Source organism: Eleutherodactylus coqui, chromosome 5 (assembly GCF_035609145.1).
Source record: "Eleutherodactylus coqui strain aEleCoq1 chromosome 5, aEleCoq1.hap1, whole genome shotgun sequence".
Classification (NCBI taxonomy): domain Eukaryota; kingdom Metazoa; phylum Chordata; class Amphibia; order Anura; family Eleutherodactylidae; genus Eleutherodactylus; species Eleutherodactylus coqui.
This window is the reverse complement of record NC_089841.1, coordinates 36,189,324-36,198,858: the sequence shown is the minus strand read 5'-3', so window position 1 is coordinate 36,198,858 and position 9,535 is coordinate 36,189,324. Positions and strand designations below refer to the sequence as shown.

At 50.8% G+C, this 9,535-nt stretch overlaps 1 protein-coding gene across 1 annotated transcript in view; it reads left to right on the top strand.

The window, feature by feature from the left end:
- Window positions 1–406: 406 nt before the first annotated feature.
- LOC136629160 (gastrula zinc finger protein XlCGF57.1-like) overlaps window positions 407–9,535 on the top strand; it is a 28,844-nt gene continuing 19,715 nt past the window's right edge. The window contains exon 1 of the mRNA XM_066605318.1: window positions 407–423. The gene's annotated coding sequence lies outside the window, so the exon portion shown is untranslated. The remainder of the gene's footprint in view (window positions 424–9,535) is intronic.

Sequence of the window (9,535 nt, the reverse complement as noted above, 5' to 3'; positions counted from 1 at the left end):
CATCCATCCTGATCCCCACACATCACACACACAGCTCTACTCCATCCATCCTGATCCCCCCACACATCACACACACAGCTCTACTCCATCCATCCTGATCCCCACATATCACACACACAGCTCTACTCCATCCATCCTGATCCCCACACATCACACACACAGCTGTACAACATCCTGATCCGTTTAGCTCATCCAGCAGACTGCTGTGTACACTGATGACTCCCTTGCATGTGATCCTTTGCCCATCCCACAAAAGTAACTGATCACATGACAGTGATGTCATCACAGGTCCTGTAAGCTGCTGTGCAGCTGGAGGTTGTTATGTCACTAGGTCAGGTGATATCAGTCACATGACTATAAGAGGCGGGCTGTGAGGTGGGTCAGTGCTTCTGCTCTTGTAGATAGACTGTGTGGAGCTGTACGGTAGGTACTTGGGGGGTGTATCGGGTAGTGGAGGATGAACTATCTGTGGCTCCTTCTGAGGATGCCCAGGTGACGTTTGGTGAGGGAGGGGTTAATTTAAGGGCCTAGTGGGGGCGCAAGATGAGTTTTTGGGGATAAACGATGGCGTGAGCGATGACATCACCGCTAGAGCCCTCAGCGCTCGCCCCCCCCTCCTCTATGGGAGTGTCTACACCTAACGAAAAGCCAGCTTACCACCCTGCGAATGACTGCAGAGTGATTAATCATCCCGTCTAACTGGCCCGTAAGCCCCGCCAGACACCCCTGTGACAGCTTATCTCCAGGAAGGACACGAGCTCGGGGTTTGTTACATATGTTTCTTGTCAGGAATATCGGGGGATACAATGAGTAGCAGCTGCCACTAGGAGGCGACATAACACTACAGGATACAGTGAGTAGCAGCTGCCACTAGGAGGCGACATAACGCTACAGGATACAGTGGGTAGCAGCTGCCACTAGGAGGCGACATAACACTACAGGATACAGTGGGTAGCAGCTGCCACTAGGAGGCGACATAACGCTACAGGATACAGTGGGTAGCAGCTGCCACTAGGAGGCGACATAACGCTACAGGATACAGTGGGTAGCAGCTGCCACTAGGAGGCGACATAACGCTACAGGATACAGTGGGTAGCAGCTGCCACTAGGAGGCGACATAACGCTACAGGATACAGTGGGTAGCAGCTGCCACTAGGAGGCGACATAACGCTACAGGATACAGTGGCTAGCAGCTGCCACTAGGAGGCGACATAGGCGACATAACGCTTGAACAACAGTTTCCCCCTCCTGTCAGCTACACCCCTTCCTGCTGCTGGGTGAAGCCAGTTTTAGGAAGTAGGCAGCCTCCTAGCTCACTTGTTTGTGCTCCACTCCTGAAGATGATTGTGTCACTGCCGTCCAGGCGAGCTGCCCCATGGCTATCGTGCAGGCTACTCCACACCCCGTTTCATGGAAGATGCGGAGCCCGTTCGCTGCATATAGTGGGACCTACACAGAGGAGTCCCAGGCTCCGGCCACTGAAAGCGGAAGCTGCAGGAGCCCAACAGGATGTGGAGGCTACATGGGCACCCAGCCGGGTCAGCCCCCAGGTTAGTGCAGGTATTCAGGCTCCCTGTCTCCATCTCACTGCTGGCTGCTATTGCATCAGCTCAACCACAGCTCCGAACTCCCACCCGCCTCGTCTGTGACATGCCCCACCTGCCCCTGTCCTCGGCTGCTCGGTTTCAGCATGGGGAGCTCTTGGAAACCTCCAGCCTTGCTAATAATTGAGCTCCTAGCTTCAGGCCCATTTAGGCCACGGCCCCTCTCTTTTCCACACAGGGGGCCTGTCTTAATGTGCTAGAGAAGGTGGGGTCTGCTTGCTGCTCACCTGGTGCTGCTAGACTGCCGGGCTCATTCTCAGGGGGCTCCAGCTGCTGGTCTACAGTGGGGAAGGCCGCCTGCAGACAGGCGGAAATTCCGCAGCGGGATTTCCTGCGGAATTTGCGCCCCTGGAAGCTGCCATAGGATTGCGTTAACAAACGCAATCCTATGCAGACGGCCGTGCGAAATCTCACGCGGCAAACAGAGCGTGCTGCGATTTATCGAGCCCCGCACTGAAACGTCATTCACCGGCCGCCGGCTCCACTCTGCGCATGCGCCGGCTGCCCAGCAGCAGGCACGGGAAAGAGTCGGGGTCGTGGGAGCAGGTGAGTGTCACGCTGCTCTCTGCAGACTCTCGGGTCGGGTCCCGCTGCGAGAATTCTTGCAGCCGGATCCGACCAGGCCGTCTGCAGGTGGCCTAAGACTGCCATTAGACAGCACAAGTTAACCCTTTATTGTTCTCAGCCATTGGTAGTTGTTTCTAGTCTTCATACTACCATTATGTCACTGAGGTCTAAGGGAGCTGAGCCTATGCCTGGTCTCCCCACTTGTGATGCCTGCGAACACCATCAGAAGCAGTTCTCTCATGGCCATGTAACCCCGCTCTGCAAAGCCTGCATCCCTCCATGGCATCCACCCCCAGCGACCCGTCGCTAAGAATCAGATTCTGCTGCTGTGGTTTCCCAGCTGCTACCCACCGCCGAACCGGAATGGTTAAGACCCCTGACACAGGCGGTTCTTTCCATGGTGGATAGGTGTGACCGTGACATGCCCTGAACTGGATGATATTTTCTCCAGCAGGTTTCTGGGTATTCTGTAGCTTCCTAATTGTGTAGTATGGCATGCGCACGCCTTATAACAACCAAGTCAGACACAAATGTAAGTCTCAGGTCTAAACTGGATCTCGGCGTACAATGCTCAGAACCTCAGGTTTATTGAAACACATAATACCTGCCCTTTATGGGCGTATAACACATTACATCAGTAACCTATATAGGTTTTCATTCGTTGGGCCATATAGAATCCTCCGCTCCTCCCCACACCTCTCTCAAGTCCAGTGTATGAGCCAGTCTTTGTCTCCTCAACAAGTGGTCAGGCAAAAGTAGCTTCTTTGTCTCAGAAGTTGAGGGTGGGGAGGGCTGGGAAAGCGCCCAACGTGGATACAGTTGTTCAGTCTTGCAGTATAGCAATGTGACTTTAACCCTTTAAGAGGCCGCAGAGGAGCTTTACATTAGGCTAACGTTATAGAACACATCTTTCACCATGCCATTGTCCAGCAATTACCATAATGAAATTATGCGGCCATTACCCTCTACAGAGTTAAATCACTACAGCTGCGTAATACATCTAGTTTATACAAATCAATAGACATTTTACGCTAACTAATCATCATGTCTACTACAGCCCTCTCGCGGTAGACCATGCAAGCGCTCCAGGCGTTCATGGTCCAGCCTCTGCAGCATCCCTCCAGAGTCCATTTTCCTTGTCCTCTGTCTCCCTGATTCCATCGCAGGTGGCGTATCCTATCTTTTGGAAGGGGAACTCTCGTAGGATCATTCTGTACCGGGGTTTGAGGTGGAGTACTCATCTATGATGGCGGCTACAGTTAATAGCCTGATTACCGCCATAAGGCAGGGTTCACACACGGCGGATTCCCGTCGGAAATCTCACGGTTTGGCCGCAGCAAAAACCGCAAGATTTCCGCCGGGAGAACCGCCGCGGTTTAAGCCGCGGCGGCTCTGAAGCGGTCCGGCCGCATGCTTTTCCGTTGCAGCCGTCTCTCCCATAGAGGAGAGCGTGACCGTAACATAAATAAACAAAAAACCGACTGTAAACAGACATGCTCAATCTTTTGAAACCGCGGCTGCGGCGGCCGCAGCCGCGGTTTCAACCGGATTTACCGCAGCGGATTAGCCGTCCCGTGTGGACGAGGTTTCTGAGAAACCTTGTCCACATGGCTGGCTAATCCCGAGATTAGCGGCCGCTGGCGGTTTTGCCGCGGGCGGATCTGCTGCGGCAGAACCGCGGCAAATCCGCCCTGTGTGAATGCAGCCTAAAGCATAACTTTAATATATCTGAGGAGAGCTCCTCTGCCAATCAGCAGGCTCACTCCTTCAGACACCATAGCCGGGCTCCTAAGCTCTTTCCCAGGCACAAGGAGTTTGAGGAAGCGCTTTCCATGGAATGGAGAAAGCTTGAAAGTTTTTGATCTTTTATACCCTTTTCCGCAGGATTTGATCCAAAAGTGGTCTGTTCCTCCTACCGTAGACCCGCCGATTGCCAGCTTATCTAATCATACCACCATTCCGGTGGAGGATGGCGCGTCATTTGCTGATCTGCGGGATAGGAAGATGGAATCCCTCTGCAAGGCGATTTTTGAATCCATGCGTTCTGCTCTGTGACCGGTGTTCACAACAACATGTCACAATGTTGTCGCATGGGCCAAACAATTTTGAGTAGTCCTACCTGCGGACGGCTTTCCGCAAGCGGAAATGCTTTTTGTGCAATTTGAGGTTGGCGGTTTCGCCTGTGAGGCCTCCTTAAAAGCCTTGAGACTGTTAGCACGTGCCTCGGCATTGTCAGTGATAAGATGTTGCATCCTCTGACTGATGGCATAGAATGTAGATCTGCGCCACCACACAGAAATCCGAAATAACAAATGGGGGTTTTTTTACTCACCTGGTGCAAAGCGGGATCCCCACGTTTGGGAAAATAACCCGCTTGCACCGATGATCCCCGTTCGCCTGTAGAACTATAGATGTTCCTTTATGCAGGATCCCCCAAAAATCCTCAAACAAGGAGATGCAGCGGTGGTAAAAAAACGCGTTTCGGCACTATTATCAGCGCCTTTTTCAAACATGGCTAGACAGTGATCATTGTTATGTCTAGCCATGCTTGAAAAAGGCGCTGATAATAGTGCCGAAATGCGTTGCAAAACTCTGTTTTTTATGTACAAATTGTACAATTAAATATACTTTGTTGCATATTGTGGAGACCTGGTAGTTTCCCTTTCTGGACCGCAAGACCCCGAAGAAAGAGCGCAGAAGGAGTTTTCTGCTTGTTCTATACTGACTGATGGCATGGGATGCAGACACCACTTCTAAGAAAAGGCTAAATAATCTTCCCTTTCGGGGCTCCCACTTATTTAAGGACAAGCTGGTTGAGATTATTGCAGAGGCTACAGGGGCAAAAGCACTCTCTTGCCTCAAAACAGGCCAAAACGTACTGGGCCCGCATCAAAGGGCCACACGTCCTTTTGGTCCTTTTGTCGCTCTAGTCCATGACTGTCGGACCGTGCTACACGTGCGCAGAAGCAAAGGTAGCATCCCTCCTACAAACCATACTCTACGTGGCTGCAGCGTCCCCGCCCAGCAAAGCCCTCTTCCTGTAAGGCATCCACATGAGGGTTGGCCGCCAGCGATCCCCGCGGTAGGGGGTCAGTTAGCAAGGTTCCAGTCCACATGGCTCCAGTTTGTGCCAGACGCCTCGGTTCAGGAGATCATTACCTCTGGTTATGACATCAAGTTCATCAGCACTCCACCGGATCGTTTTTTCGCATCTCCCCTTCCCAGATTCCCCACCAAGGCCAGAAAGCTTCTGGGGCCACGGACCATCTATTGGCATAGCAGGTCATAGTGCCAGGCTAGAAGGCCAGCACTTTACAGGGTTCTACTCAAACCTATTCATCATGCCAAAGAAGGATGGCTTAATTTGTTCAGTACTGGACCTCAAGCGACTGAACCGGCACATGCAGGTGCTGCACTTTCATATAGAGTCCATCCACTTAATCATAGTGTCCCTGGACCTCCACGAATTCCTGTCGTCCATCGATATCCAGGATGCGTATCTACACTTTCCTATTTGGCAAACGCAACAACTGTTCCAGCAGTTTACAATTCAAGGCAGGCATTACCAGTTCTGGGCCCTCCCCTTCGGGTTGGCAACAGCTCCCAGGGTCCTCCTCAAGGTACTGGCAGCTGTAATGGAACTCCTTCACTCCAGGTGAATAATAGCCATACCCTATCTGGACAATATCCTCATTAAGGGTCTGTCGTGGACGGCCAGCCTGGAGAGTTTGCACATCTCCTTACTCACTCTGGAACGGTTTGGCTGGAAGGTGAATTATGCCAAGTCATCGCTCGTTCCTGGGGATGACCCTGGACATTGTGCAGGCATGCATTTCTCTGCCAGTCGCAAAGTGTCAGTTGCTTCAACCTCAGGTTCTGGGCCTTCGCCAACAATGCTCCATTTCCATGGAGAGTCTTGAGCCTTATGGTGGCGTCCTTTCCGGCCTTACCCTTCATGCAGTTTCACTTGCGGGATCTGCAGCAAAGCCTGCTTTCTCTTTGGAACAAGGATCCAACAACAATGGACCAGCGAATCAGTCTTCTGGAGTCACCCCACGGCTCCCTGGAGTGGTGGGTATCGTCTCCTCTCATACTCCAGGGTTAGTCGTTCCTCTTCCTCCACTGGAGGGTGAACACTACCAACGCTAGCCTATCAGGCTGGGGGGAACGCTCCCTCCTCGCATGACCCAGGGCCTATGGTCCGCTGCGGAAGTGTGTCTCTCAATAAATGTCCTGGATATTCGGGCAATTTATCTGTCAATTCTCAACTTTGCAACTCTATTATAAGGCCACCCACTCCGGGTCCAGACGGACAACGCAACGCCGTCGCATAGATCAACCGACAAGGCGGAACCCGCAGCACTCAGGCGAGGGCAGAGGTAGCCTGCATCCTATACTTAGTGATGTCAATATGCTGGCGATATCGGCAATATACATGGAGTGGACAATTGGGTTGCAGGCTACCTGAGCAGAATGGTAGATCCAGGTGAGTGAGGACTTCATCCAGACATTTTTCAGCAACTGTGTCATCGCTTGGGATGGCCGGATGTGGACCTCATGGCTTCCAGGCTCGACTACAAGATCTGGCAGTCTATATCGACGTCCCAGGACCCTGGGGCCTTTGCGGTGGACACCCTCCTCATCCCGTGGTCAGGGTTCCACCATTTCTTCTGTTACACAGGGTCATCAAGAAGATCAAGGGGAAACACATTCCGGTGCTGCTCGTTGCTCTGGATTGGCCGCGTCTGGCATGGTACACTGAATTAATAGATCTACTCGTTGATGTGCCTAACCTCTCCCGCTCTGCAAGGATATCCTCTTGCAAGGTACCCTCTTCCACCAGCATTTATCAACGCAGCGTTTGATGGCGTGGAAGTTGAATCCGCGGTGTTGAGAGCCCGAGGCTTCACCGATCTGGTTATCCACACTGTGATTAGGGCACAGAAAGGGTCTTCTTCAAAGATCTACAATTGCGTCTGGAGGCGCTTCTTCGCCTGCTGCGAACGTCAATCTGGGCATCCCATGCAGTTCTCACTTCCAAGGATCCTCACTTTTTTGCAGGCTGGGTTAGATTTGGGACTCAGTCTTGGCTCTTAAGGGACAAGTGTGGGCATTTACCATCTTGTTCCAGAGGCCGCTGGCTACTCTTCCATCAGTCCGCACCTTCATACAGGGTGTGGCGCATATGGCTCTGCCATACCGTTTACCTCTCCCAGTGTGGAATCTCAATTTGGTACTGGATGCTCTACAGCGACATCCCTTTGAACTGCTTGTGGAACTGTTGCCTTGCATGATGAGCATCAAAGTGGCGTTCCTGGTGGAAATCGCCTCCATTCAGAGGGTGTTGGAATTGGCGGCACTCTGAGCTGTACCACCGTTCGTGCTGTTTCATCAGGACAAAGTGGTCCTGCGTCCCAATCCTTCCTTTTTGCCAAAGGTGACAGAAATCACAGTGGTATTTCAAATCTATATAATCATAGAAATGCCCTTCACAGATATAGACGAAATTAAAATGAATAACTTTTATTAATAACTTGTTTAAAATTAGGGCCACATAAATCATATAACAAACACTAACAGACGTGGACTGACAACATGGATCATACTGTGTGACTCAGTGACCAGATGGAGTGAGGGTCTCAATTCCCCTCGAGTATCCAGTCGGGTTAACCCCTATTGACAAAATTAGGGGACTGGGTCACTGGTTTATAGCGAGATGTCACAATAGGAAGTAGGTAAAAAAGATATTAGGTTTCCGATCTAACGTATCTGTTAATAGTCCATAGTTGGAAACCCCTCGACCATTATTATCGCTATTTTCAATAAGGATTATATGGTTAATCAGAGGTATATGTTACACCATACTAAATAAATCGTCACTCATGGTTCGTATATTTCAACGTTCATGTTGGAGGGATTATTCCCCACAGTGGATAATCACTCAGATATTAGCGTTAGTGTTCCAACGTTAATAACCGAGTAGTCAAATAAACACTCCAGCATTCATTTCATGTCTTGAGAGTGAGATAGTTGCTCAGCAGATAGGTGACTACTGGGGTGTCTTTCAGTGTTTCAACACTTTTTAACGTATTAGCTCAGAGTTGTGTATTGATTTCACACAGTGAGTGACTGCTCAAGTGTTTAGTGTACATATTTCGAATAGTCACTCAGTGATCACTCAAGCGTTCATCAGTTTAAAGTAGCGGGATAATCGCTCCAGAGGTAAGTGATCACTTCAGTGGCTCTTCGTTCAGATATTAGCTCTATTACGAAGTTAATTTCCTTTAGGGATAGGGTATTGGCTCAACGCGTTTCTCCGTCCCTGTCTGGGGCGGTTCTTCAGGAGCAGGGCCGAGAATCGCCCTTAAATCTGTGTGATAATCCCTATGAATCCTATTATAGTAAATAAGACCCTTGTTGGTAGTCCTTGTTTTTATTAGAAGGAAATAAGACAAAGTTCTCCTCCTATTGCTTCCCCCGTCTCGGTTCAGAGACTTAGTGTAAAGGGTCACTTTGCTAGATAAAGTAGCAGACGGACCGATGGTAGCCTATAGGTATATGGCTAGCAACTTTACTAATTGCAGTGAGACCAATTGGCATATATAAGTCTCACGGCAAGTAGGAGAAAAAAATATCTCAGCTCCCCGTTCTCAGAAGAAATCTCCAGAGACAATTCCTTCAAAGGCGCAATATGAATCATGCCCCAAAAAATAAAGGGCTAGGCGAATAGACTCGTATGTCCAAGTCTATAGGTACTGGACCGATGTCCTATTACAGCCTTTAGCCTGTAAGGGGTAGTCTTTCCAATGACTACATCGCGCTGCCGCCCCCTCGGGTAAGCGGTGTGTATGGAGCGCGATGACGTCATTCCGCAACGGAGGATGCGTTCCAGCGTGGAACGCGGAAGCGTCATTGCACTGTCTGTGGAGGCAGCGACAGAGTCGGTAAACCACTCCCAGGCTACCTGAGCGACTCACCTCTCCCAGTACCGGCTCCGCCCACCGACACAGCTTCCAATTGATGATATCGTGGTGCCGTCCTCCCGTCCAATGGGGGCGTACGGTGCGTGATGACGTCACCAGGCAACGATGCATGCGTTCCAGCATGGAACGCGGAAGTGCTGTATGTTTGCCTGTGCTGCCGATCGTGGCCTCATATCTAAGAATCGTTAGGTTGCTTTAGATGCACGGTCAGCAGCGCTAGGACCGGGACTACATTATGCAGGTGACACAGGCAGTGTGATGACGGATGGAGTGCACTGCCATTTACCCTGATAAGTGCAAATCCGCCCCACAAGGGAACCCATTGGCTAATTACTGACAGGCCCCCGGAAATAGGAGGAGCTATATCCCTTTTTAATCCCT